This window comes from Hyperoodon ampullatus, assembly GCF_949752795.1.
Source record: "Hyperoodon ampullatus genome assembly, chromosome: 14".
In the NCBI taxonomy this organism is placed as follows: Eukaryota; Metazoa; Chordata; class Mammalia; order Artiodactyla; family Ziphiidae; genus Hyperoodon; species Hyperoodon ampullatus.
Genome location: NC_136927.1, coordinates 48,217,878 through 48,243,312, shown reverse-complemented (window position 1 = coordinate 48,243,312; position 25,435 = coordinate 48,217,878).

Genomic DNA, 25,435 nt, shown 5'->3' with positions numbered 1-25,435 from the left:
CCATAAGAGAGACAACAAAGGCAACAAATTGCAGAACATACATACTTAAGTAATTTAGATGGTGGATCAATCTTTTTTTAAAAACCCTTAAAATAACAATGTTTTCATTTTTAAATATAAAGGAATATAATTCATTAGACAAGACTGTACATTATATTAAAAAAACAGGAACACTTGAAAAAACTTAGGCAAATAGAAGTTTGAAAATAAAAAATATGGTCCTTGGGCTTCCCTGGTGGTGCAGTGGTTAAGAATCCACCTGCCAGTGCAGGGGACATGGGTTCGAGCCCTGGTCTGGGAAGATCCCACATGCCGCAGAGCAACTAAGCCCATGCACCACAACTACTGAGCCTGTTTTCTAGAGCCTGCGAACCACAACAACTGAGCCCACAACTGTGCGCCACAACGAAGGGTAGCCCCCGCTCGCCACAACTAGAGAAAGCCTGTGTGCAGCAACACAGAACCAACACAGCCAAAAATAAATAAATAAAAGATATGGTCCATGAAATAAAAATAATCAGAGTAGGTTAGATAGCAGACTAGACACTGGGGAAAAGAAACTTAGTGAGCTGGAAGGTAAATTTTAGGAAATCATCCAGAGCTTCTTTGAGCTTTTCAAAGATGCTGGCATCCCATCACCAGTGGGTTTTCTCAGGATCTACTCCCCCACATGATTCCCCTCAGACCCACCAATTCATATAAGCCAGGTCCTGCAACTGGAGTGTGGGGCTATGTCTTCCCAGAGCAGTGACTATATTTCCTCCCCTGGGCTGCGCTGTGACCTGATTTTAACTCTTGGTCAAGAGGAATGAGAGGCAAGACCTCAAGGAAGATAAGCCTCATCTTGTGAGGCTTTGCAGGTTTACACACAAGAGAAGGCTGCCTTCCCCTAGCAAAGCAGAAATTCTGCTTCTGCCAGTCCAAAGTAATAGAATCTGGGGGTCCAAGATTCTCAGGCCTGTCTATCCAAATGTCCTAATCCCAGAACTCAGTCTTCTATCAGGGTGCTTCCTTTGGCATAGGGAACCTGGTGGGGTTGTACTTTCAGTCTCTTTTGTAACATTGCTATCCTTACAATTGGTTCCTGAGCCTGGATTTCAGCACTGTCTGCCCTGCAGCTGCAGGAGATGTATCTGTTTAAAAACTGCCTTGGGGGCTTTCTAACGTTCACAGTGTGCCTGAGTTGACAGCTGAATTAGCCTGCATTTTCTATCTTCAGGCATTCTGTATCAGTCAGGGTTTGATCAGAAAAAATAGAACCACTAGAAATGTTCTAGACTATGGGATTTATTATAGGGATTTGACCTTATGCAATTGTGGGAACTGGTTATACAGTCTACGTACATCTGTTGCCTCTGCATCCACTGCTAAGACTAAAGTAGGCCAGGCAGACATGTCTGATCCAGGAGTCAGAGAAGCTGGAGGAGACCTGGTGGGAGCTAGAAGAGCTGTGGGCTGGCAGCTCCTTCATACCCACAAGGCAAGGCAGCAGATCAGTGACAATATCCATGAGTTACCACAACACCTGATACCCTGCCCACCTTCTGCCCTGGTCTGAACATTCAGGTCCCCCCAAACCCTAACATCCATATGTTGAAATCCTAATAATCAGTGTGATGGCATTAGGAGGTGGGACTTTTGGAAGGTGCTTAGGTCATGAGGGTGCAGCCCTAAAAAGTGGGAGAATGTGAGAATACAATGAGACCTGGAAGAGGGTCCTCACCAGATCATGCTGGCAACCTGTTCTTGGACTTCTGGCCTTGAGAAATATGAGAAACAAAGTTCTGTTACTTATAAGCCACCCAGTCTGTGGTATTTTGTTATAGCAACCAGATCAGACTAAGACACTTTCTGATTGTAAAAGGAATATGGTTATCTTCCAAAGCTCACAAAAATCACGTGACCCAAGCAGAACCAGGCTATGCAATAAAGGAAATGTAGTTCCAGCTAAGCTCAGGTGAGGCTGATATGCACCACAGCTCCTAAAGCAGTTAAAAAAATTCAGTCAACACTACAATTCTTATCATTACCATTGTTCCCATTATTATTCAAGTGCTACAGCTACTCCATCTGCCCCCCAGGCCACTGACAGTCTGGTAAATGGTGCTACCTGTATGTACCACTTACCTCGGGGAGTGAGTTCCCCATTTCCTGCTGACCAGAGAGTGACTCCATTTCCAGCATCTACCCTGAAACTCTGCTTTCTAGACCATTTTGGCCTATATTTCCCTTGGAAAACAGAACCTGAGACAGGGGCTTGTGTGCAGATTTAAGAGGTGATCCCAGGGATAGGTGTGGGGAGCAGGTGAGAAGGAAACCCAAAGTGGAGGGTGAATTCTTGAGTTCCTCATCACTGTGGAAAAGTGCGGCTTGATTCTGCCAGGATCTCTGAGAAGCCATGTAAAAATGCACTTCAGGGCCTCCCTGGTGGCGCAGTGGTTGAGAGTCCGCCTGCCGATGCAGGGGATACGGGTTCGTGCCCCGGTCTGGGAGGATCCCATATGCCGCGGAGCGGCTGGGCCCGTGAGCCGTGGCTGCTGAGCCTGCGCGTCCGGAGCCTGTGCTCCGCAGCGGGAGAGGCCACAGCAGTGAGAGGCCCGCATACCACAAAAAAAAAAAAAAAAAAAAAAAAAAAAAAAAAATGCACTTCAGAATTGTCCACAGGGGAGATGGATGAAGGGATTATTTACAGATAAAGGGAGTATTTACCCAACCCACATTGGACTAAGTTTGTGCCCTAGGGTGTTAACTCCCTCTCACTTTCCAAGAAGAAACTAGATGGGGGGGGTCTGTGGGTATCCCAATACTGGAAGCCATGAAAGCTATGCAGGACACTTGAGCCAGGGACATCAGGTTCACCTGCACAGAGCTGGTGGCTACAGCAGTGGCCAAAAGTAAAAGGTGAGGAACAAGGATTTGAAATGGGGTGTAAGTGCTGCCGAAGACAAGGAGGAAGGGGAGAAGGAAAAGGAAGAGCATGCAGGGAGGAAACAGAAATACCGGAAGTTTTGGTCCCTCGGATAATACCTGACCAGGTGGAAATCAGAGGTACAAAAAGCAGTCGGTCAATTTATTTCTTTATATATATTTTTTAACATCTTTATTGGAGTATAATTGCTTTACAATGGTGTGTTAGTTTCTGCTTTATAACAAAGTGAATCAGCTATACATATACATATATCCCTGTATCTCCTCCGTCTTGTGTCTCCCTCCCACCCTCCCTATCCCACCCCTCTAGGTGATCACAAAGCACAGACCTGATCTCCCTGTGCTATGCGACTGCTTCCCACTAGCTATCTATTTTACGTTTGGTAGTGTATATATGTCCATGCCACTCTCTCACTTCGTCCCAGCTTACCCTTCCCCTCCCCATGTCCTCAAGTCCATTCTCTACATCTGCATCTTTATTGTTGTCCTGCCCCTAGGTTCTTCAGAACCATTTTTTTTCTAGATTCCATATATATGTGTTAGCATACGGTATTTGTTTTTCTCTTTCTGACTTAACTTCACTCTGTATGACAGACTCTAGGTCCATCCACCTCTTACAAATAACTCAATTTCTTTTCTTTTAATGGCTGAGCAATATTCCATTGTATATATGTGCTACATCTTCTTTATCCATTCATCTGTCGATGGACACTTAGGATGCTTCCATGTTCTGGCTATTGTAAATAGAGCTGCAATGAACATTGTGGTATATGACTCTTTTTGAATTATGGTTTTCTCAGAGTATATGCCCAGTGGTGGGAGTGCTGTGTTGTATGATAGTTCTATTTTGAGTTTTTTAAGGAACCTCCATACTGTTCTCCATAGTGGCTGTATCAATTTACATTCCCACCAACAGTGCAAGAGGGTTCCCTTTTCTCCACACCCTCTCCAGCATTTATTATTTGTAGATTTTTTGATGATGGCCATTCTGACTGGTGTGAGAGGATACCTCATTGTAGTTTTGATTTGCACTTCTCTAATAATTAATGATGTTGAGCATCCTTTCATGTGTTTGTTGGCAATCTGTATATCTTCTCTGGAGAAATATCTCTTTAGATCTTCTGCCGATTTTTGGATTGGGTTGTTTGTTTTTTTGAGATTGAGCTGCATGAGCTGCTTGTAAATTTTGGAGATTAATCCTCTGTCAGTTGCTTCATTTGCAAATATATTCTCCCATTCTGAGGGTTGCCTTCTCATCTTGTTTATGGTTACCTTTGCTGTGCAAAAGCTTATAAGTTTGGTTAGGTCCCATTTGTTTATTTTTGTTTTTATTTCCATTTCTCTAGAAGGTGGGTCAAAAAGGACCTTGCTGTGATTTATGTCATAGAGTGTGCTGCCTATGATTTCCTCTAGGAGTTTTATAGTGTCTGGCCTTACATTTAGGTCTTTAATCCATTTTGAGCTTATTTTTGTGTATGGTGTTAGGGAGTGTTCTACTTTCATTCTTTTACATATAGCTGTCCAGTTTTCCCAGCACCACTTATTGAAAAGTCTGTTTTTTCTCTGTTGTATATTCTTGACTCCTTTATCAAAAATAAAGTGACCATATGTGTGTGGGTTTATCTCTGGGCTTTCTATCCTGTTCCATTGATTTATATTTCTGTTTTTGTGCCAGTACCATACTGTCTTGATTACTGTAGCTTTGTAGTATAGTCTGAAGTCAGTGAACCTGATTCCTCCAGCTCTGTTTTTCTTTCTCAAGATTGCTTTGACTATTCAGGGTCTTTTGTGTTTCCATACAGATTGTGAAATTTTTATTCTAGTTCTCTGAAAAATGCCAGTGGTAGTTTGATAGGGATTGCATTGAATCTGTAGATTGCTTTGGGTAGTATAGTCATTTTCACAATGTTGATTCTTCCAATCCAAGAACATGGTATATCTCTCAATCTGTATCATCTTTAATTTCTTTCATCGGTGTCTTATAGTTTTCTGCATACAGGTCTTTTGTCTCCTTAGGTAGGTTTATTCCTAGGTATTTTATTCTTTTTGTTGCAATGGTAAGTGGGAGTGTTTCCTTATTTTTTCTCTTTCAGATTTTTCATGATTAGTGTATAGGAATGCAAGAGATTTGTGGGCATTAATTTTGTATCCTGCTATTTTAAATTCATTGATAAGCTCTAGTAGTTTGCTGGTAGCACCTTTATGACTCTCTATGTATAGTATCATGTCACCTGCAAACAGTGACAGTCTTACTTCTTCTTTTCCGATTTGGATTCCTTTTACTTCTTTTTGTCCTCTGATTGCTGTGGCTACAACTTCCAAAACTATGTTGAATAATAGTGGTGAGAGTGGACAACCTTGTCTTGTTCCTGATTTTAGAGGAAATGTTTACAGTTTTTCACCATTGAGAACGATGTTGGCTGTGGATTTATCATATGTGGTCTTTATTATGTTGAGGTAATTTCCCTCTATGCCTACTTTCTGGAGGGTCTTTATCATAAATGGGTGTTGAATTTTGTCGAAAGCTTTCTCTGCATCTATTGAGATGATCATATGGTTTTTCTCCTTCAATTTGTTAATATGGTGTATCACATTGATTTGCATATATTGAAGAATCCTTGCATTCCTGGGTGAAACCCCACTTGATCATGGTGTACGATCCTTTTAATGTGCTGTTGGATTCTGTTTGCTAGTATTTTGTTGAGGATTTTTGAATCTATGTTCATCAGTGATATTGGCCTGTAGTTTTCTTTCTTTGTGACATCTTTGTCTGGTTTTGGTATCAGGGTGATGGTGGCCTCGTAGAATGAGTTTGGGAGTGTTCCTCCCTCTGCTATATTTTGGAAGAGTTTGAGAAGGATAGGTGTTAGCTCTTCTCTAAATGTTTGATAGAATTCGACTGTGAAGCCATCTGGTCCTGGGCTTTCGTTTGTTGGAAGATTTTTAATCACAGTCTCAATTTCAGTCTTTGTGATTGGTCTGTTTCTATTTTCTATTCCTGGTTCATTCTCAGAAGGTTATGCATTTCTAAGATTTTGTCCATTTCTTCCAGGTTGTGCAATTTATTGGCATATAGTTGCTTATAGTAATCTCTCATGATCCTTTGTATTTCTGCAGTGTCAGTTGTTATTTCTCCTTTTTCATTTCTAATTCTATTGATTTGAGGCTTCTCCCCATTTTTTTTTTTTTTTTTTTTGCAGTACGCAGGCCTCTCACTGTTGTGGCCTCTCCTGTTGCAGAGCACAGGCTCCGGATGCGCAGGCTCAGCAGCCATGGCTCACGGGCCCAGCCACTCCGCGGCATGTGGGATCTTCCCGGACTGAGGCATGAAGCCATGTCCCCTGCATCGGCAGGCGGACTCTCAACCACTGTGCCACCAGGGAAGCCCCTCCGTTTTTTTCTTGATGAGTCTGGCTAATGGTTTATCAATTTTGTTTATCTTCTCAAAGAACCAGCCTTTAGTTTTATCAATCTTTGCTATTGTTTCCTTCATTTCTTTTTCATTTATTTCTGATCTGATCTTTATGATTTCTTTCCTTCTGCTAACTTTGGGGGTTTTTTGTTCTGCTTTCTCTAAGTGCTTTAGGTGTGAGGTTAGGTTGTTTATTTAAGATGTTTCTTGTTTCTTAAGGTAGGATTGTATTGCTATAAACTTCCCTCTTAGAACTGCTTTTGCTGCATCCCATAGGTTTTGGGTCGTCGTGTTTTACTTATCATTTGTTTCTAGGTATTTTTTGATTTCCTCATTGATTTCTTCAGTGATCTCTTGGTTATTTAGGAGTGTATTTTTTAGCCTCCATGTGTTTGTGTTTTTTACAGATTTTTTCCTGTAATTGATAACTAGTCTCATAGCGTTGTGATCGGAAAAGATACTTGATACGATTTCAATTTTCTTAAATTTACTGAGGCTTGATTTGTGACCCAAGGTATGATCTGTCCTGGAGAATGTTCCATGAGCACTTGAGAAGAATGTGTATTCTGTTTTTTTGGGATGGAATGTCCTATAAATATCCATTAAGCCCATCTTGTTTAATGTATCATTTAAAGCTTGTGTTTCCTTATTTATTTTCATTTTGGATGATCTGTCCATTGGTGAAAGTGGGGTGTTAAAGTCCCCTACTATGATTGTGTTACTGTCGATTTCCCCTTTTATGGCTGCTAGCATTTGCCTTAAGTATTGAGGTGCTCCTATGTTGGGTGCATAAGTATTTACAATTGTTATATCTTCTTGGATTGATCCGTTGATCATTATGTAGTGTCCTCCTTTGTCTCTTGTAATAGTCTTTGTTTTAAAGTCTATTTTGTGTGATATGAGAATTGCTACTCCAGGTTTCTTTTGATTTCCATTTTCATGGAATATCTTTTTCCATCCCCTCACTTTCAGTCTGTATGTGTCCCTAGGTCTGAAGGTGGGTCTCTTGTAGACAGCATGTATATTGGTCTTGTTTTTGTATCCATTCAGCCAGTGTATGTCTTTTGGTTGGAGCATTTAATCCATTTACATTTAATGTAGTTATCGATATGTATGTTCCTATTCCCATTTTCTTGATTGTTTTGGGTTTGTTATTGTAGGTCTTTTCCTTCTCTTGTGTTTCCTGCCTAGAGAAATTCCTTTAGCATTTGTTGTAGATCTGGTTTAGTGGTGCAGAATTCTCTTAGCTTTTGCTTGTCTGTAAAGGTTTTAATTTCTCCATCAAATCTGAATGAGATCCTTGCTGGTTAGAGTAATCTTGGTTGTAGGTTTTTTCCCTTTTATGACTTTAAATATGTCCTGCCATTCCCTTCTGCCTTGCAGAGTTTCTGCTGAAAGATCAGCTGTTAACCTTATGGGGATTCCGTTGTATGTTATTTGTTGTTTTTCCCTTGCTGCTTTTATTTTTTTCTTTGTATTTAATTTTGATAGTTTGATGAATACGTGTCTTTGCGTGTTTCTCCTTGGATTTATTCAGGAGATATGGGACTCTCTGCACTTTCTGGACTTAACTGAGTATTTCCTTTCCCATATTAGGGAAGTTTTCAACTATAATCTCTTCAAATATTTTCTCAGTCCCTTTCTTTTTCTCTTCTTCTTCTGCAATCCCTATAATTCAAATGTTGGAGCGTTTAATATTGTCCCAGAGGTCTCTGAGACTGTCCTCATTTCTTTTCATTCTTTTTTCTTTATTCTGCTCTGCAGTAGTTATTTCCACTATTTTATCTTCCGGGTCACTTATCCCTTCTTCTGCCTCAGTTATTCTGCTTTTAATTCCTTTTAGAGAATTTTTAATTTCATTTATTGTGTTGTTCATCATTGTTTGTTTGCTCTTTAATTCTTCTAGGTCCTTGTTAAATGTTTATTGTATTTTCTCCATTCTATTTCCAAGATTTTGGATCATGTTTACTATCATTACTCAATTCTTTTCAGGTAGACTGCCTATTTCCTCTTCATTTGTTAGGTCTGGTGGGTTTTTGCCTTGCTCCTTCATCTGCTGTGTGTTTGTCTGTCTTCTCATTTTGCTTAATGTACTGTGTTTGGGGTCTCCTTTTCACAGGCTGCAGGTTCATAGTTCTCGGTGTCTGCCCCCAGTGGCTAAGGTTGGTTCAGTGGGTTGTGTAGGGCTTCCTGGTGGAAGGGACTTGTTCCTGTATTCTGGTGGATGAGGCTGGATCTTGTCTTTCTGGTGGGCCACGTCCGGTGGTGTTTTTTGGGATTCCTGTGATCTTACTATGATTTTAGGCAGCCTCTCTGCTAATGGGTGGGGTTGTGTTCCTGTCTTGCTCGTTGTTTGGCATAGGGTGTCCAGCACTGTAGCTTGCTGGTTGTTGAGTGGAGCTGGGTCTTAGCATTGAGATGGAGATCTCTGGGAGATCTTTTGCCATTTGATATTACGTGGAGCCGGGAGGTTCTGGTAGACCAGTGTTCTGAACCTAGCTCTCCCTCCTCAGAGGCACAGGCCTGACACCCGGCCAGAGCACAAATACCCTGTCAGCCACACAGCTCAGAAGAAAAGGGAGAAAAAAAGAAAGGAAGGAAAGAAGGAAGGAGGAAGGAAGGAAGGGAAAGTTATTAAAATTTAAAAAAGTAAACTTATTAAAAATAGAACAAGTAAAAAGTAGTAAATTAAAAAAAGAAAGAAGAGAGCAACTAAACCATAAAACAAATCCACCAATGATAACAAGTGCTAAAAACTATACTAAAAAGAAAAAAAAAAGGACAGACAGAGCCCTAGGACAAATGGTAAAAGCAAACCTATATAGACAAAATCACACAAAGAAGCATACACATACACACTCACAAAAAGAAAAAAGGAAAAGAATATATATATCTTTTGTGAAGTCTGAGGTCTCTGCCAGCATTCAGTAGGTGTTCTTTAGGAGTTGTTCCACATATAGATGTATTTCTGTTGTATTTGTGGAGAGGAAGGTGATCTCCATGTCTTCCTCTTCCACCATCTTGAAGGTCTACTCAGAGGGTCAATTTAACAAGCAGTGATCATGGACCCTCAGGCCATTCCAGCTGCAGGCTGATGACACATGGGAGATTAGTATTGCTCTTCACATACCCTTCCAAAGAGTCTCCCCAGGATAACTATCCCTGTTGCTCTCCTAAATTATACTAAACTCATCCAAAGCCAAACTCCAGGTGAAAGTGACCCTTGTAAAAGAAGGGTCATAATGATAAGAGCAAATACCAGATGTCTAAGTGACCCAGTTATATACATTTTATTGAGTAAGGGCTAAGAGAGGGAAATAAAGAGAAAAAGAGACTAGTCCTGCTCTGAAGCAAAGGCCAGGGGGAGATTGGAGATCTAAATGCCCTCTCCAGTGAATCATGCAAGAGCACTTTGTCATAGCTTGAACCCTTCCCTGACAAGTTCCCATTTTCGATTTTGTCCCTAAAGAACAGCTCAGGTGAAAAGGAGGGGGGCTAAGAATGGGTTTATTTGAGGATGCTGACCTATTACAGCCCACGCATAGAAAGAGTTTCCTTTTTCTCCTGCAGCCACCTTAGAAATGTTTCTAGAGAACGCAGCATCTCCCACAAGATGTGTAATCCTTATCAATGTGGCAAGGGGGCTATCAAAGCAACAAAGATCACATGGCTGTGAAGATAAAGGTTTGGCAGTTCCTGGGTGGGTTTATCAAGGTTTAGCAGTAAGTGAGTTTTGTTGCTTCGACTGCATTTTAAAAGTTCATTGATTTGTAGCTAATACCAAGTTGTTATAGTTTCATGAGTAACAGCTTGTGGTTTGCAGAATCAAAGCCTTTTCCTGAATCAATAATAGTGGATTTACTGAGGTGTCTTGAGCATCTGCAGAGAGGGGAGAAGCCAAGAAAGATGCCCTGGTAGAGAAAAGGAGTAAATGTGGTCAGACGGTAAGTGGTTTATAAAAGAGGAAAAATGACACTCTCCTTCTCAAAGCAGCAGGAATTGAGCCTTTTAAGAATTCGAACTAACCTGTAAAGAGACTATTGTTTTGAAAACATTTACAGATTAAAAATGTGCATACACACATACAATAAATTGACTCTAAGTGGGGGGAAGGCCAAAATGAAAATTTTTTTTTTAAAGCTCATCAGTTGGTTTAATCTTCATCAAGACAGCTTTTCTACATCCTGAGCTTGGCACAACTGAGTATTTTTCTAGACCCAGCTTCTTGGAAAACATTGACCTCTACCTCTCTTTATTCCCTAGGGGGAAAATAAGCACATGCAGGTAGGCACGCATGCAGACTCACACACACAAACCCATTATATTGTCCCTAACTGTACTAAGACACATTTCTAATAATATTTTAGTGTTGTGTTGGACTTTCATAACATTTTCAAAGCCTACTCCATTTAAGCTTCATAGTATCCATGTTGGACTGAAAGAGCTGTTATTTTTATCCCCTTTTGAATAAGAAAAAAATTTAGTCTTAGAGGGAGTCAGAACATCCAGCCCAATTTTCCTAGCAGTGCCCAAGGCAGACATCAGTAACTGATCAAAGAACTGTTTCCCAAGAAGCTCAGATTAAGCCTTAGAATCCTTCTGTCAGCTGACCTCCAGGCAGCCACTATCAGTTGATAGAAGATGACATGAAAAGTAAAACCTATTTGACATCCTGGACCCAAGTGACCTACCCAAGGTCATAGGACTACTTCATGGTAAAGCCAAGTCACACATCTCTTCTTTCTGTGCTTTCTTTATGAGGTAGAAAGCTTTTACCCCTGTGAGGTAAGTTTGCCTTTTCCACAGCCAAAAGCTATGGCCACTTGGGAAATTTTACATCCTTTCATACAGCTGCCAAACCCCATTCATGCTCACTATTTTAGAAGGCGTAAGACATTACAGAGAGTTCCTAGAAACTTTGAAATTACGTATGTGGTTCACATCATATTTCTACCAGACTATGTTGCTCTAGATAATATGTAGCTGTCAGAATCTTTAAAACCTAATATTCTTTAATTTAAATATCTATTGAGCCCAAATAATTTCTGAGAGTGATAAATGCCAAGAAAAAGATGAAGCAGAATAAAGGGCTGAAGAATGACAGTGGGTGGGGATGAGGTGAGCAATTACAGATGTGGTGATCAGGTAAAGTCTCTCTAAGGAGGGGACATTGGAGCAGAAACTTGAATGAAGTGAGGAGTGTGCCATCTGAAGAGCTGGAAATAGCAAGAGGAAAGGCCTTCGAGAGGGAATAAGTTGTGCAAGATTGAGAAACAGCATGGGGAATGTGCTAGGAGATGTCAGAAAGGCCATGGTGAGGAGTTTCCATGGTATTCTGGGCATGATGGGAAGACTGTAGAATTTAAGGCAGGTAAGTCATAAAGCTGACTCAGTTTGGAAAGATCACACAACCAAATATTTATTTTTAAAGATTACCCTGAGAGTAGTGTGAACAATGTACTCAGCAGAAGGGGGAAAGAATGATGGTGAAGCAAGAAGTTGAGATCACTCACTGCAAAATTCCAGTTGAAGTTGTCTAAATCAGAAGTGAGAATGACAAGCCTGATGGCCAGTAATCCATAAACAGAGACTGATTGGGGGTCATTAGCTATGTAGGCTTGGGTCTTCCTAGAAGCAGACCTGTAGACAGGAGTACACATACAAGAGATTTATTGGGGGAAATGCCTGTGAAGGATAAAAAGGCATAAGCAGAGAAGACAGAGAGCCTTCAGACCATAGGGCAGGTCTGGCACTTGCACAGGAGAGGGGGGAAGGAAGATGGGACCAGAAGAGTCTCAGACTGCAGCACAGTTCCCAGAAAGGGTTAGCAGGGGGAATCCTCGTGCCAAAATTGCCACAGGAATGGCCCTGCCATGCTTAGTCATTTACCAACAACAGCCTGTGGGAAGCATGGTTTCAGCAGGGAATGGGGGCGGGGGTGTGGATCCAGAAGGATAGCAGCTGAGGTCATCAGTCAATTATGTTTCCCACAGCAGGAGATCTGAGCAGCTGATTTTCATGGCCACCATAGCAGCCAAGAACGTGGATGGGCCCATCCTCTCCTGCCTTCTCAGGGACTTAGCTCCTACATCTTCATCCTATCCATCTCTATTAAACAAGCTTTAGGAAGTTGCATCTTTAGAAAACCTTCTCTTGATCTCAAATCCTCCTCCAAATAATGCTTTCTCTTGTCCCCATACACATCCAATTTTCTACAAAGAGTGTTCCACCAAAGGTGCTTCTACTTTCTCGTCTCCATTCACTCTTCATTCCTCTCTTCTGCTCCTCCCATGGCACTGAGGCTTCTGTTAAAACCAGCAGCAACCTCCATCTTGCTAAATCCAATAGAGGCTGTAGTTCTCTTCTTACCTGATCTTGGCAGAAATTTGAAGAGGTTGATTATTCACTCCTTAAAATAGTTTCTCTTCGCTGATTTCTGTGATGTCGCACTTACAGTGTTTTCTTTCTGCTCCTCTTATTATCCCCTGCTGGCTCCGCACTCCTTCTAAACATTCTCACTATTTTCCTTCAGTCTGGAAGAGCCTATTGCCTTCCTGTGTGGTGGGAAGCTGCCTTTACATCACGTCCTTCATCCTTTTTCTCTGGGGCTTAAAGTAAAAACTCTGTGCTCAGTCCTCCAATTTTACCTCCTAGGAAATCACAAATCCTTTCTTCTCGCCACAAAATCTGTCCCTTGCAAATGAAAAGGATTTGTTTTTCCTACCCTTATTTAAAAAGTAACCTATTTTGAGAACAAGGCTAAGCCTTTGTTCTAAGCTTTGTCTGCCCTTCTCTGAAGCAGTGGAATGCCTCATTTTCAACGGTGGAGAGTCCTAGGACAAACCAAATTGCTGAGAATGAAATATCTCAGCACCAAACTGTCCATCAAGCATATCCACCTGTATATCTCAGAAGTATAACAAAATATTACATGCTTAAAACTTGTGATCCTCTCCACATCCAAATCTGTACTGTCTCTAATCTCCCTCCACAAAGAGAATGGTTCCTGTGCTCATTCAGTTGCTCAGGTCATGAATCTGGGAAACAGATTCAAGTTTCCCTCTCATCCATCACCTCCAGTGGAGAACCAGATCTTGCCCATTCTGCTGCCTCCACCCCCAATTTTCTCTCCCCTGTGTTCACTTCTCTCCACCTCCACTGTACCGCCCAACTCTTAGCCACCATTATATCTTCTCTGGATTACTGAAATAACCTTCCAACTGGTCTCCCTCCTTCCCTTCTTGCTTCTTTCTAATCCTGTCCCCACACAGTAGCTGAATGATCAGACAAAGCCCATCAGGTCATGTGAGCGCCCTACTCTATATTCTTTTTTTTTTTTTTTTTTTTTTTTTTTTTGCGGTACACGGGTCTCTCTCTTGTGGCCTCTCCCGTTGCGGAGCACGGGCTCCGGACGCGCAGGCTCAGCGGCCATGGCTCACGGGCCCAGCCGCTCCACGGCATGCAGGACCCTCCCGGACTGGGGCACGAACCCATGTCCCCTGCATCAGCAGGCGGACTCCCAACCACTGCGCCACCAGGGAAGCCCCTATATTCTTTTAATGTTTTCCCAGTGCACTTGCAATAAAATACAAAATGCTTGTCGTGACCTTCAAAGCTTCACATGTTCTGTCTGCTGCCTCCATCTCTAGACTCACAGCATGCTGCTTTTTCCCCAGGCTCCAACACAGGTGTTCCCATGGTATCTGAATGCTCCAAGTGCTTTCCTTTCTCTGAGACTTCACATATGTTAATCCTTTGTCTTCCCAACACCCATCCTTTGCCTTCTATTCAACATCCTACCTCAGATTCCTTAAAGGGGATTTTCCTGAACTTTTCAATCCAAATTAAATCCCTAAGTTACACTCAAGGCACCCATTTCTTTTCCTTCATGGCAATGATTGTCATCTGTAATTTAAAGTCATTTATGAGGTTTACCTATTAAATGCTTGCAGCCCCACTAGACTTAAGGCAGGGACCATGTCATTGCTCATCAACTATCACAATCCCTAGCACATAGTAGGGACTCATTATTTGCTAAATTAAAAAATGGTCTCATATAGGTAGAATTATAAAGGAAGAAGGAAGAAGATGGAACCTTAGAGAAAAGAGGTCATGTAAAGAGGAGGCAAAGGAAGAGGAGCCAGAAAAGAAACAAGAAAGATCAGGAAAGAAGTAGAATCAGAAGAAAAAAGAATTTGTGATTTTAAAAGAATTACATGTTAGAAAACTGGGCAAGAGTTTTTAACTATACGTCCCAGACAGAAAATACCAAATGTTGGTGAGGAACAACTGGAGTTATCACACATTACTGATACAAGTGTAAAATGGTACATGAACTGTTTGGCAATATCAGAGCTGAGCATATGCATACTTACTGTACAAGCAATTCTACTCCCAAGTTTATGCCCAAAGGAAGTATGTGCATATGTGCACCCATAAAAACATGTACAAGAATGTTTATTGCAGCACTATTTATTATAGTTAAAAATTAGAACAACCCAAATGCCCATCAACAGTAAAACAAACAAATAGTAATATATTCATACAATGGAATATCATATAACAATGAAAATGAATTAATTATACTACACACAATGACTTGGATGCATCTCACAAACTTATTGTTGTGCAAAAGTAGTTAGACATAAAAGAGTATATAGGATATGATTCTATTTGTTTAAAATTCAAAACTAGGCAAAACTAATTTACAGTGTTAGAACTCAAAATAGTGGTTGCCTTTGGGGAGAGTGTAAAGTGATGGGGCACAAGTGGGGTTTTGGGGAGCTGGTAGTTTCTGTTTCTTGATCTGGGTTTAGTTTGTGAATATTCACTGAACTGTACACTCATGATTTGTGCATCCTATGTTTCCTATACTTCAATAAAAGTTTACTTAAAAAGACAACTTGGTAGTCTTCTGTTTAAATTGCTTAGCAGCTTAGCAGTGCCTAAAATAGATTATCACTGAATCTTTTCAGGAAATGGAAGTGTTGGTGTGTATGCCTCTGCGTGTGTATGTATGTGTGGGTGTTGAACATTGAATATTCTTCAGAAATGCAGTCAGGTGAAAGGAAACATCAAATTTATTATGCTTTCTTAAATAACTTGGCTTATGTGCCATAGTGTTTCCATAAAAGATTCTCTATTCAATGAGAGTCAATCTACTTGTGTTGTCAAAAGGATCTTAGGTAACCCCAACCCCATGCCACGTCTATCAGATTTCATTTTACCCTCTCCTTTTATTCAGTAAATCATTCAATCACTGAGCATTTTCTCTACACCAATCCCAGTGAGACGTGGTGGGGATTCAGAGAAAACACTATATATATGCCCTTCTTATCTCTATTCTTAGGGCCTGAGGAATTTATCAGGGATGCTTGACAAGAGTGTCTAAGCCTCAGGAACAGGGGCAAGACTGTGAGGTTTTCACCTAGAATAGCTGGAAATTATATAATCAAAGGGACAAGGGAAGCCACAGTCCACTGGGAGAGAGAAATGGTACAAAGAATCACAGATGGTAGGCAAGCTGACCTCAGGTAACAGACACTAAAGAGATCAGGCACAGGTCAGGAAGTAGATGTAAAGATGTCCCAAGAGAACAGCAGAGAATCAAGAGTGGCAGTAGGTGGGGTCCATATCCAGTGCATCGATAAGGGGTGCATGGTCTCTCAAAATTTAAAAACAATGTGAAACTGATTAAAAGTCTAGCTGCCTTTTGTTATTACTACACATCAGCAATCCTAAAAAAAATGTTTGTAAAATACTCCAGCCTCTGAATGTTCACTACAGTAGTGTTTATAACAGTGAACAATTGGAAGCAGCCTACATGTCCCTCACCTGAAGAATGGAGGAATGGGTCATGGTATATTCATACAGGGCAGTGGAAGCAGATGACCCAGCACTCCATATATCAACCTGGGAAACTCCAAAACATAATGTTACTAGTTGCAGAAGTCTACATAGTCTAATGCCATTTACACAAAGTTTTAAAACACATAAAATGAGAGTTACAAAACTCTCATGTGGATCCGGGTTGCAAAAGTACACAGAGTGCGTGGGCATGACCAGCACTAGGAAGGGCAGTGACCCCTGGAAGTAGGGAGGGAGGAAAGCAACCAGAAAGAATACACAGGACATATATTTGTAATTTTTTTTTAAGCTCAGAAGTGGAAACCACAGTGCATAATTTTTACTGTCTGTTCTTTTTCAACATGTCAGAAATATTTCATAATACAAATAAAATTTTGAAACACACACACACACACACAAAATGGTCCTGCCTGCCAGGGATGACTGTGCCTGCCTGACCCTTAATACACTAGTACAGGTGAATGATTCACAAAAAAGCTGACATATGTGAAGGTATCCAGAGCCCACTGCTATTGGTGGCAAGAGGTGGGCATGGGACCAGGTTAAAAAAAAATCTGGTTTTCTCAGAAAGAGGCTTTAGCGGTGTGTTATCTGAAGACAAGATGACATGTTCTTAACACTGATGTAGGGTAAAAAGGTTAACATCTAAGTAAAAACCTTCCCAGAACCACCACATCCAGACCTTATACATAGGCAGGCAGGCAGGGATGACTCAACTCTCAACAGCTCTGAGTCTGGGAAACAGCATACCTGTTAGAACCAGGTGCCATGACATTTTGGAATATGTGTTGGTAAGGTTCTCCATGTTAAGTAGCTTTACAAGTTGTTATTAGAATCACGTTAGTGCAGCACTAGAGCAAACATCCCACGTCCACAGATGATTCTTTCCAAGAAACCTATTGGTTTGCTTTTCTTCTCTTTTCCTTCTGAATAGCAGCTGACAGACCCAAGGGGAGCTGGCCCGGGCCTTTGATGCCAGTGCCAATTGAACAATAGCCCTGCTTGTGGCAGTCATCCTCTTTGTTCAGCCAGGAGAATGCTGAAGCTGTTGCTCTGGATCCTGTGTATGTGGGTGGCCAGAGCAAGGTGCATTTGGCAGCCAGATGTAGATTCTGGGTGGTATGAGCTGACTGTCCACATAGCTAAAGCTTGGGACTTGGCTGGAACTCCCCTGACCAGTGCAATCAGAGAGACCAGATGGACTCGCCTCCTGGTCCTTTGAAGATGGTGTCCTTTATTTAGCTAAAGGGAAGAGACAGCCAACCATCTGACCTGGAAAGCATTCTTGGGCAGCCCAGTTCCTTTTGTGCACATCTAAAAGAAAGGGAAAGTGCGCTGTTGAAAGGAAATTTGGGGAGAGCCTTTGCAAGCCACTGAGGAGCTTGTAAAATCACACTTAACAAATGGGCACCAGAGGTTCTATTAACCAGTGGGAACTTCCCATTTATTTTCCTGGGGCAGCTCCACTTAGAAAGCAGATGACACTACAGGGAATTTGTCACCCTTTCTAGGGGTTTCCTTGCTAGTGCTGCTATAGTGCTGCTAGTGCTGCTCTGGCTACTACTGACACCAGAGCCATTTCTAGCCACTGGAGTTGCTCTTCACTTTAGACCACCCTCCTTAGGAGGACAATCTGGACATAAGTGGTAGGCTGGGGTGCAGGGGCTTTGCTTGCTACGCCCTTGTTTGTGCCGCTCTCTGGTGGAGGTACTGAGATCACAGTCTCATGGGGATCCAGTTTTGATCAAGGTGGACTGTAGCATAGAGCTCCATCCCTGCCTACACCAGGTCCTGGGATTCCTCTAAAATGTAATCCATTGGGCTAGGCCCTCTACTTAAAAAATCCATTTGGAATCAACTAACCACCTTATGTTTTGAGCTCTGTCCCTCTAATCCAGTTTCCACACCATAGCTTCATACACTCTCTGGCTAACATCCTTCAGATAGTCTACCTAGTTGGATGAGTGTTTCATCCCTTACCACAAACTCTTTGCCCATAGAGCCTTCTCTATTATCCTGCTCATCTGACACTTGTTGGAGTTGAGGTTTGTGTCTGGGAGCACAGGACCACTATGCACAGTTGTATAAGTTGTTCACTGCACAAAGTCTTCCAGCCAAGATGGTGAATGGGGACTGAAATACCATTAATGGGTCCTATGGACTTATACTATCTCCATTTCATCAGTACCTACTGAGTGCAAGTGCCAGTGTTTGACACCTTTTTTTCCACTTGATTAAATAAACACACCTCTTTTTTAGAAGAGCTGTTAGTCTCTCAATTCCAACCTCATAGTTCTAGTGGAAGCTGGCAATCTTATTACCTAGTACCCAAACACCTGGCCTCAGGAGTGGCTGCATGACACAAGGTGGGACGGAGTCTTTTTGATGCGTATGTAAATGGAATTACTTATTTAATTTCATTTTTAATTGTTCATTGCTATTGTATAGAATAAAACTAATGTTTTTTTTTATACTGCTCTTGTACCATGTAACCTTGCTGAATGCCTTTATTAGTCTCAGTAATTCAGGATTCCTTAGGAATTTCTATATAAAAAAATCATATGTGCAAAGAGAGAGAGTTTTACTTTTTTCTTTCCAGTCTGAATGCATTTTATTTATTTTTCTTGCTTAATTGTCCTGGCTAGAACCTCCAGTATAATGTTGAATATAGGTGGTAAGAGCAGACGTCCATGTCTTGTTCCTGATCTTAGGGTGAAAATTTTCATACTCGCACCATTAAATATGATGTAAGCTGTGAGTTTTTGTATTTTATGCACTGTATCAGGTTGTGGAAGTTCCCTTTGATTCCTAGTTTTTTAAGTGTTTTTATCATGAAGGGGTGTTGGAATTTTTTCAAAAGTTTATTCTGGGTCTATTGAGATGACTGTATAGTTTTTGTCTTTTATTCTGTAAAATGGTATATTACAACGGCTGATTTTTGAACTTTAAACCAACCCTTCATTCCTGGGACAAATCCCACTTGGTCATGATGCATAATCACTTTTATATGTTGCTAGACTTGGTTTTCTAGTGTCTTATTGAGGATTTCTGTGTTTATACTTATGAGAGATAGAGGCCTGTAGTTTTCTTTAATTGCGGTGGCTTTGCTTGTTTTGGGGTAACATTAATACTGGCTTCATAGAATGAGTTAGGAAGTGTTCCCTTCTCTCCCATATTTAGAAAAAGTTTGTGAAGATTGGTATTAATTATTCTTTGTATGTTTGGTAGAATGCATCTTGAAACCAAGCCCAGGCTTTTCTTTGTGGAAAGTTTTAAATTACTAATCTAATCTCTTTATTTGTGATAGGTCTATTCAGATTTTCTAATTCTTGAGTCAATTTTGGTAGGTTGTATTATCCTAGAAATTTGTTTATTTCATCTAAGTTATCTAACTTTGTTGGTATATAGTTGTCCATAGTAGTCCCTATAATCTTTTTTATTTCTCTAAGGTAGTGATCTCACCCCTTTCATTCCTGATTTTAGTAATTTGAGTCTTTTTTTTTTTCTTAGTCACTCTAGCTAAAGGTTTGTCAAATTTGTTGGTCTTTTTAAAGAATCAGCTTTTGGTTTTGTTGATTTTCTCTACTGTTTTTCTATTCTCTATTTCATTAATTTCTACTTTGGTCTTTATTATTTCCTTCCTACTGCTTGCTTTAGGTTTGTTTTTCTTTTTCCATTGTCTTAAGATAGAAAGTTAGATTAGTGTTTTGAGATTGTCCTTCTTTTTAAATATAGGTATTTACAGCTATAAGTTTACCTCTAAGCACTGCTTTATCTATAACCAACAAGTTTTGGTGTGTTGTGTCTTCATTTTCATTTTCTCAAAGTGTTTTCTAATTAGCTTTGTGACTTTCTCTTTATTTAGGAGTGTGTTGTTTAATTTCCACATATTTTTGAACTTCCCAAATTTCTTTCTGTTACTAGTGTTACCATTGTAACACTAGTAATTTTATTCCATTGTAATTGAAGAACATACTTTGCATAATCCCAATCCTTTTAAACTTACTGATATGTATATGATCTGTATCACAGGATGTTCTATGTTCTATGTGCTCTTGAGAAGAACATATATTTTGCTGTCGTTGTGTGGAGTGTTCTATAGATATCTCTCATCTCTATTTTGTTTATAGTGTTATTCAAGTTCTTTATTTCCTTGTTGAGCTTCTGCCTAGTTGTTCTATCCATTATTGAAAGTGGGGTATTGAAGTCTCCAAATACAATTATTGAATTTTCTATTTCTCTCTTCAGTTCTGTCAGGTTTTTGCTTCATGTATTTTGGGGCTATGTTTTTAGATGCATTTATGTTTATAATTGTTAAATCTTCCGGATGGATCAACGCTTTTATCATTATAAAATTTCCCTCCTTATCTCTAGCAACATTATTGTTTTAAAGTCTATGGTATCTGATACTAGTGTAAACCACCACCCCCCCAGCTTTCTTATAGTTACTATGTGCATGATATATCTTTTGCCATCCTTTTACTTTCAATCTATTTGCATCTTTGAGTACAAAGTGTGTGTCCTGTAGACAGAATATAGTTGGATCTTGTTTTTTATCCAGTATGTCAATTTCTGCCTCTTAATATGATTATTTAATCAATTCACATTTAATGTTATTATTGATACAGTTGGATTTACCTCTGCCATTTGACTTTTTGTTTTCTATATGCCTCATGTAATTTTTGCTCTTCTGTCCTCCTTTACTCTTTTCTTTTGCATTAATTATTTTCTATGGAACATTTAAACTCCTTTTAATGATTCTTTCACTATATATAGTTTAGTATTTCTTAGTGGTTTCTCAGTGGCTTACTATATACATCTTAACTTATCAGAATCTACTTCAGATTAATTTCAGTGAGATATAAAAATGTTCCCTCTCTATAGCTCTATTCCCTCCTCCACCTTTTTTTTTTGCTACAATTGATATACATATTACATCTATATATGTAACAAATCCAACAATACATTTCTATAAGTATTATGTTACATAATTTTATGTCTGTTAAAGAAGATGAGAGAAGAAATGAGAACAAGTATTTATAGAGTTATATTAACCTTCTTATTTGCCATTTCTGATTTTCTTGGCTTGTTTCATGTGCATTCAAGAAACCATCTGGTGTTGTTTCTTACTCCTATACAGCTTTGCTCCCACTTGTGTCTTTTGTGCTGTTACTGTCAAATATATTACACTTTTATACGTTATCAGCCCAAGAATATCACATACATATTGTTTTATGCAATTGCTTTTTAAATCAATCAAGAGAAGAAAGGAGAAAATATGCATTTATATTCTCTTTTATAATTACATAATTACCTTTATTGGTGTTCCTATTGTGTGTGTGTGGATTTGAACTACTGCTTGGGTCACTTGCTTTCAGCCTTTGACTTTCAGAATTTTCTTTAGTATTTCCTGTAAGAGAGATCTGAGAGCAATAAATTCTCCTGGTTTTTGTTTATTTGCAAATGTCTTTATTTCACCTTCATTTTTGAAAGATAATCTTGCTGGATGTCAGATTCTTGGTTGACATTTTTTTTTTCTTTGAGCACTTTGAATATGTCATCCCATTTCCTTCTGTACACGATGGTTTCTGATGAGTCAACTATTAATATTGGATTTCCCTTGAAATGAGTAGTTTTCTCTTGCTTATTTCAAGATTTTCTCTTTGTCTTTGTCTTTACACATGCCTGGTGTAGAGCTTCCACCCTGTAAGTGGAGGTTTGGTGGAGGAAGAAGCCCCCAGACCTCTTAGTTGCTCTTTCCTGGATTAGAGTTTCTGCAACATAGAGCTGGAGGGATGAGAAATGCTAGTGGCCTGCCCTCCTGGGGAGGCGCAATAGTCCTCAGCTGGGATGATGCTCTTGGCTCACCCACTCAGAGTGGAGCTTCTGTCACTTTGAGTTGGGGGGTAGGGAGTGGGGGCAGGGAGAGGAAGCAAGTCCTGACTCAAATGTCACAGACTCTCACTGCTCTTATTGCAACTTTGTAGATTTTCTTGAATAAATATTTCTTCATTTGCTGTGTGCCTTTAGAACAATTTCAAGATAATTCAAGTTATTGTTTGTTAATAATTTTCACCCATTATGGATGTTTCACTGGGGAAAGGACCAGCAGAGCTCCTCAGACTGCCATTCTGGAAGTTCACTCCAGAATACACTGTTTTAAAAAGCTACATAGCTTTATATACTTCTTTTTCCACTTGACTTAATAATCCCCTATATTATTACAAGCTCTCCATAAATATCATTTCTAATTATTGCACAATAGTCCATCAAGTCAGATATACCAAACTTCAATAAACTTTTTATTAGAACAGTTTTAGATTTACAGAAAAATAGGAAGATAATACAGATTTTGATATATGCTATACCCAGTTTTACCTCTGTTGTCTACAATTTACTTTTTGTTTCCTTCTAATTTTTCACCATTTTAAGTAATGCCATGGTGAACATCTTTGTGCATAAGTATTTTTATATTTTAGGTTATTTACATGAGGTAGATTTTTACAGAGGTTTCATTACCTGCTCAAAGCATTTTAGAACATACTTGACTCTCTAAGATTAAAGTCCCAGGCTTGGGTCTATTATCACAATTCTGCTTAGCATCAGAGTAGTAATTACATTATGATTTCTAGGTTGGTTCAAGTAAAAGGTGTACCTCTTAAGCATAGCCACTAGCAAAAGATGATCATGAAACTAATAGTTTGCAAGAACTGACTGAGGTCCTAAGTATGAGGTGATCTTTACACCCCCAGGAACACTTGTTCAAATCTAACTATGCCAGTCACCCTTACTGATAAGCCTAATCACGATTAAATATATAAGAGGGCAATTAGCCTTTTCAATTTGACCATAAGATAGAGAATCAAACAAAAGTTACTTATATTTGGTTGTATGTGGTAGAAAGTTGGTCAGACCAGTCATTCTCAAAGTGTGGTCCCCAGACCAGTAGAATCACTGGTCTAGAGAGACCAGATATATGAGGTAAACTTCAAGATAACCATTTGGGAGTTATCTGATATAGGAAAAAGAGGTAATAAATCACTAAAGTGATAAAACCACTTTTTGGTATTCAGGCCAGGCTGACTGTGGACGGAGGGAGATTGCTTGGGCCCAGTGCACATAGCAGGCAAGCTCAGTATTCTCTCTGAACTGGGATTTGAGAGCAAGGTCTTGGTACAGCCTGCTCCTCTCCTGCCATGAGTAATTCCCAAGATGTAGAGAAGGGGCAAATTAGAAGGCTCCTGGAACTCTTGAAGGCTACAGAGGCTACCATACCACCTGAGTAGCCATTGGCCAATGGCCCACAGTGAGTGAACAGGGAACCGTGGTCACACAGGCTGGAAGAGTCATCCTCAGAGAGGGCATAACTGTTTCTGAGGCTCTGCAGAAAAGCTGCACCAGTATGCTTTCTTTCACCCACCCCAGTGGTGATGAGAGCATGAGTGTCATGATAACAAAAACAGGGCTTAGTTTGCATGCCTTGTATTCATTTAAAAAATCTTATAAAATCTGGGGAATTATAAATGCTTCAGAGCATAAGGGACAAAGCCAAACCCTAGCAAGCTGAGGGGTTCTCCTAGAGTTCATGAGCTCTGACTTCTTCCTTACCCCAGTCCCTTGGAGTAAGTGATTGGCTATGGGGCAGGTAGAATATAGATGAGGCTGAAGCACAGAAACCCATGGAATGGCCCCAAATCCTTCCCCCAGTCCTATGTGCTGGAGGTTGAGGCAGGGAATGGGGAAGAGAGGAGGAATGGAATTAATATCCAGATCTAAAGGAAATGGGTGGTAAAAAGAGACCTTGTCACCTGGAGGAAGACAAGGTTGGCCAGGGCCAGAGGGCGATTTGGTCCCCTTCTCTAGTTAAAGGAGGGCTGACTGTCTGATCTATGACTGAGGGGCAAGGAGGGAAGAACGTGCATCTCTAGAAGACCTCAAGTATAAGAACCCCACTCCTAGGTGGGCAAAGTGGAAACATTAGATCTGAAAGGTACAGTTCCTACTTCTGCTCCAGAACTTCATAATTGTTAGGAACTACCCAAAAAAGAGGGAAAAGACCCACATTTTTATTGTAACCCCAAGTGCTTGCCAGGTCTTACCAATCTGAGGTACAAAGAATGTTACTGCAGCAGATAATCCCAAATTTATCTAGTGCCAAGTCCCCACCTGCATAATTGTCAGACCTCTGACCCTGTTGGCATTTCCCCTCCCTGCTATCCCCCTGGAGTGCCCAGAAGGTCTTCCAGTTGCTTCTGCAGGAGCCTGGCCCACCACCTGAGCCCTGCTCCAAACTGTGACCTCAGCCTTCCATTCGGGCCAAGAGCTCTGGCAGCCTGCTCACGGCCGCCCACAAGGAAAACTGTTCTGGGACACCCTGTTATTCTACCAGAAGAAGCAAATATCTCTTTGTCACTTGTCTTGTTTGGTCTGGGGACTGGATGAAATTAAGATATCCAGGCAAAAGAGCAATCTGGAGTTCAGAGACCAGACAGGTCAGTTTGTACTGCATTTTTATGGGCACAAATACATACTATGGAAACTGGCATTTCTAATCATTGCCTCTGATAAATAGCAGTATGCTACAGTGCTCTGTGGTTTCATCATGGCTTTAAAATTAAGACACACAATATAACTTGCACATGCAATTTTTCAATTTTTTTCCTTAATCTTCGTGGATTGTCAGAGATGATAATGATTGTTGTTCACTTGGCTAGCTCTGGCCTGGCAGAAGCCTGCAGAAGGAAACAGCCTAACAGCAACATTAGCCCTTTACAGTGGGTTCAACAAGCACCGCCTCTGGCTGAGGCCAGGGTATGAGGGGATCATCATAGAGGGGCTGCTTTTGGGAAACTTGCCCATATTCCTAGAAAGAGAACATTTCAACCAACAGATTGATCAAATCCCATGGTGGTATTGGTTAACTTTTTTTTATATTAATTTATTTTTTGCTTTTTAAAACTCTACTGAAAATTTTTTTTTGCTCAAATAGTAATGCATAATTGTTTAAGCAAATCAAATAATTCAGAGGCATGTAATAGTCTCTCCCTTTTTCCCTTCAGTGCCACCATTTTGAGTTTGTCATTTTCCCTACATACATTTAAATACATCTAAACAGGGGCTTCCCTGGTAACGCAGTGGTTAAGACTCTGCCTGCCAATGCAGGGGGCATGGGCTCGAGCCCAGGTCCGGGAAGATCCCACATGCCGCGGAGCAACTAAGCCCGTGTGT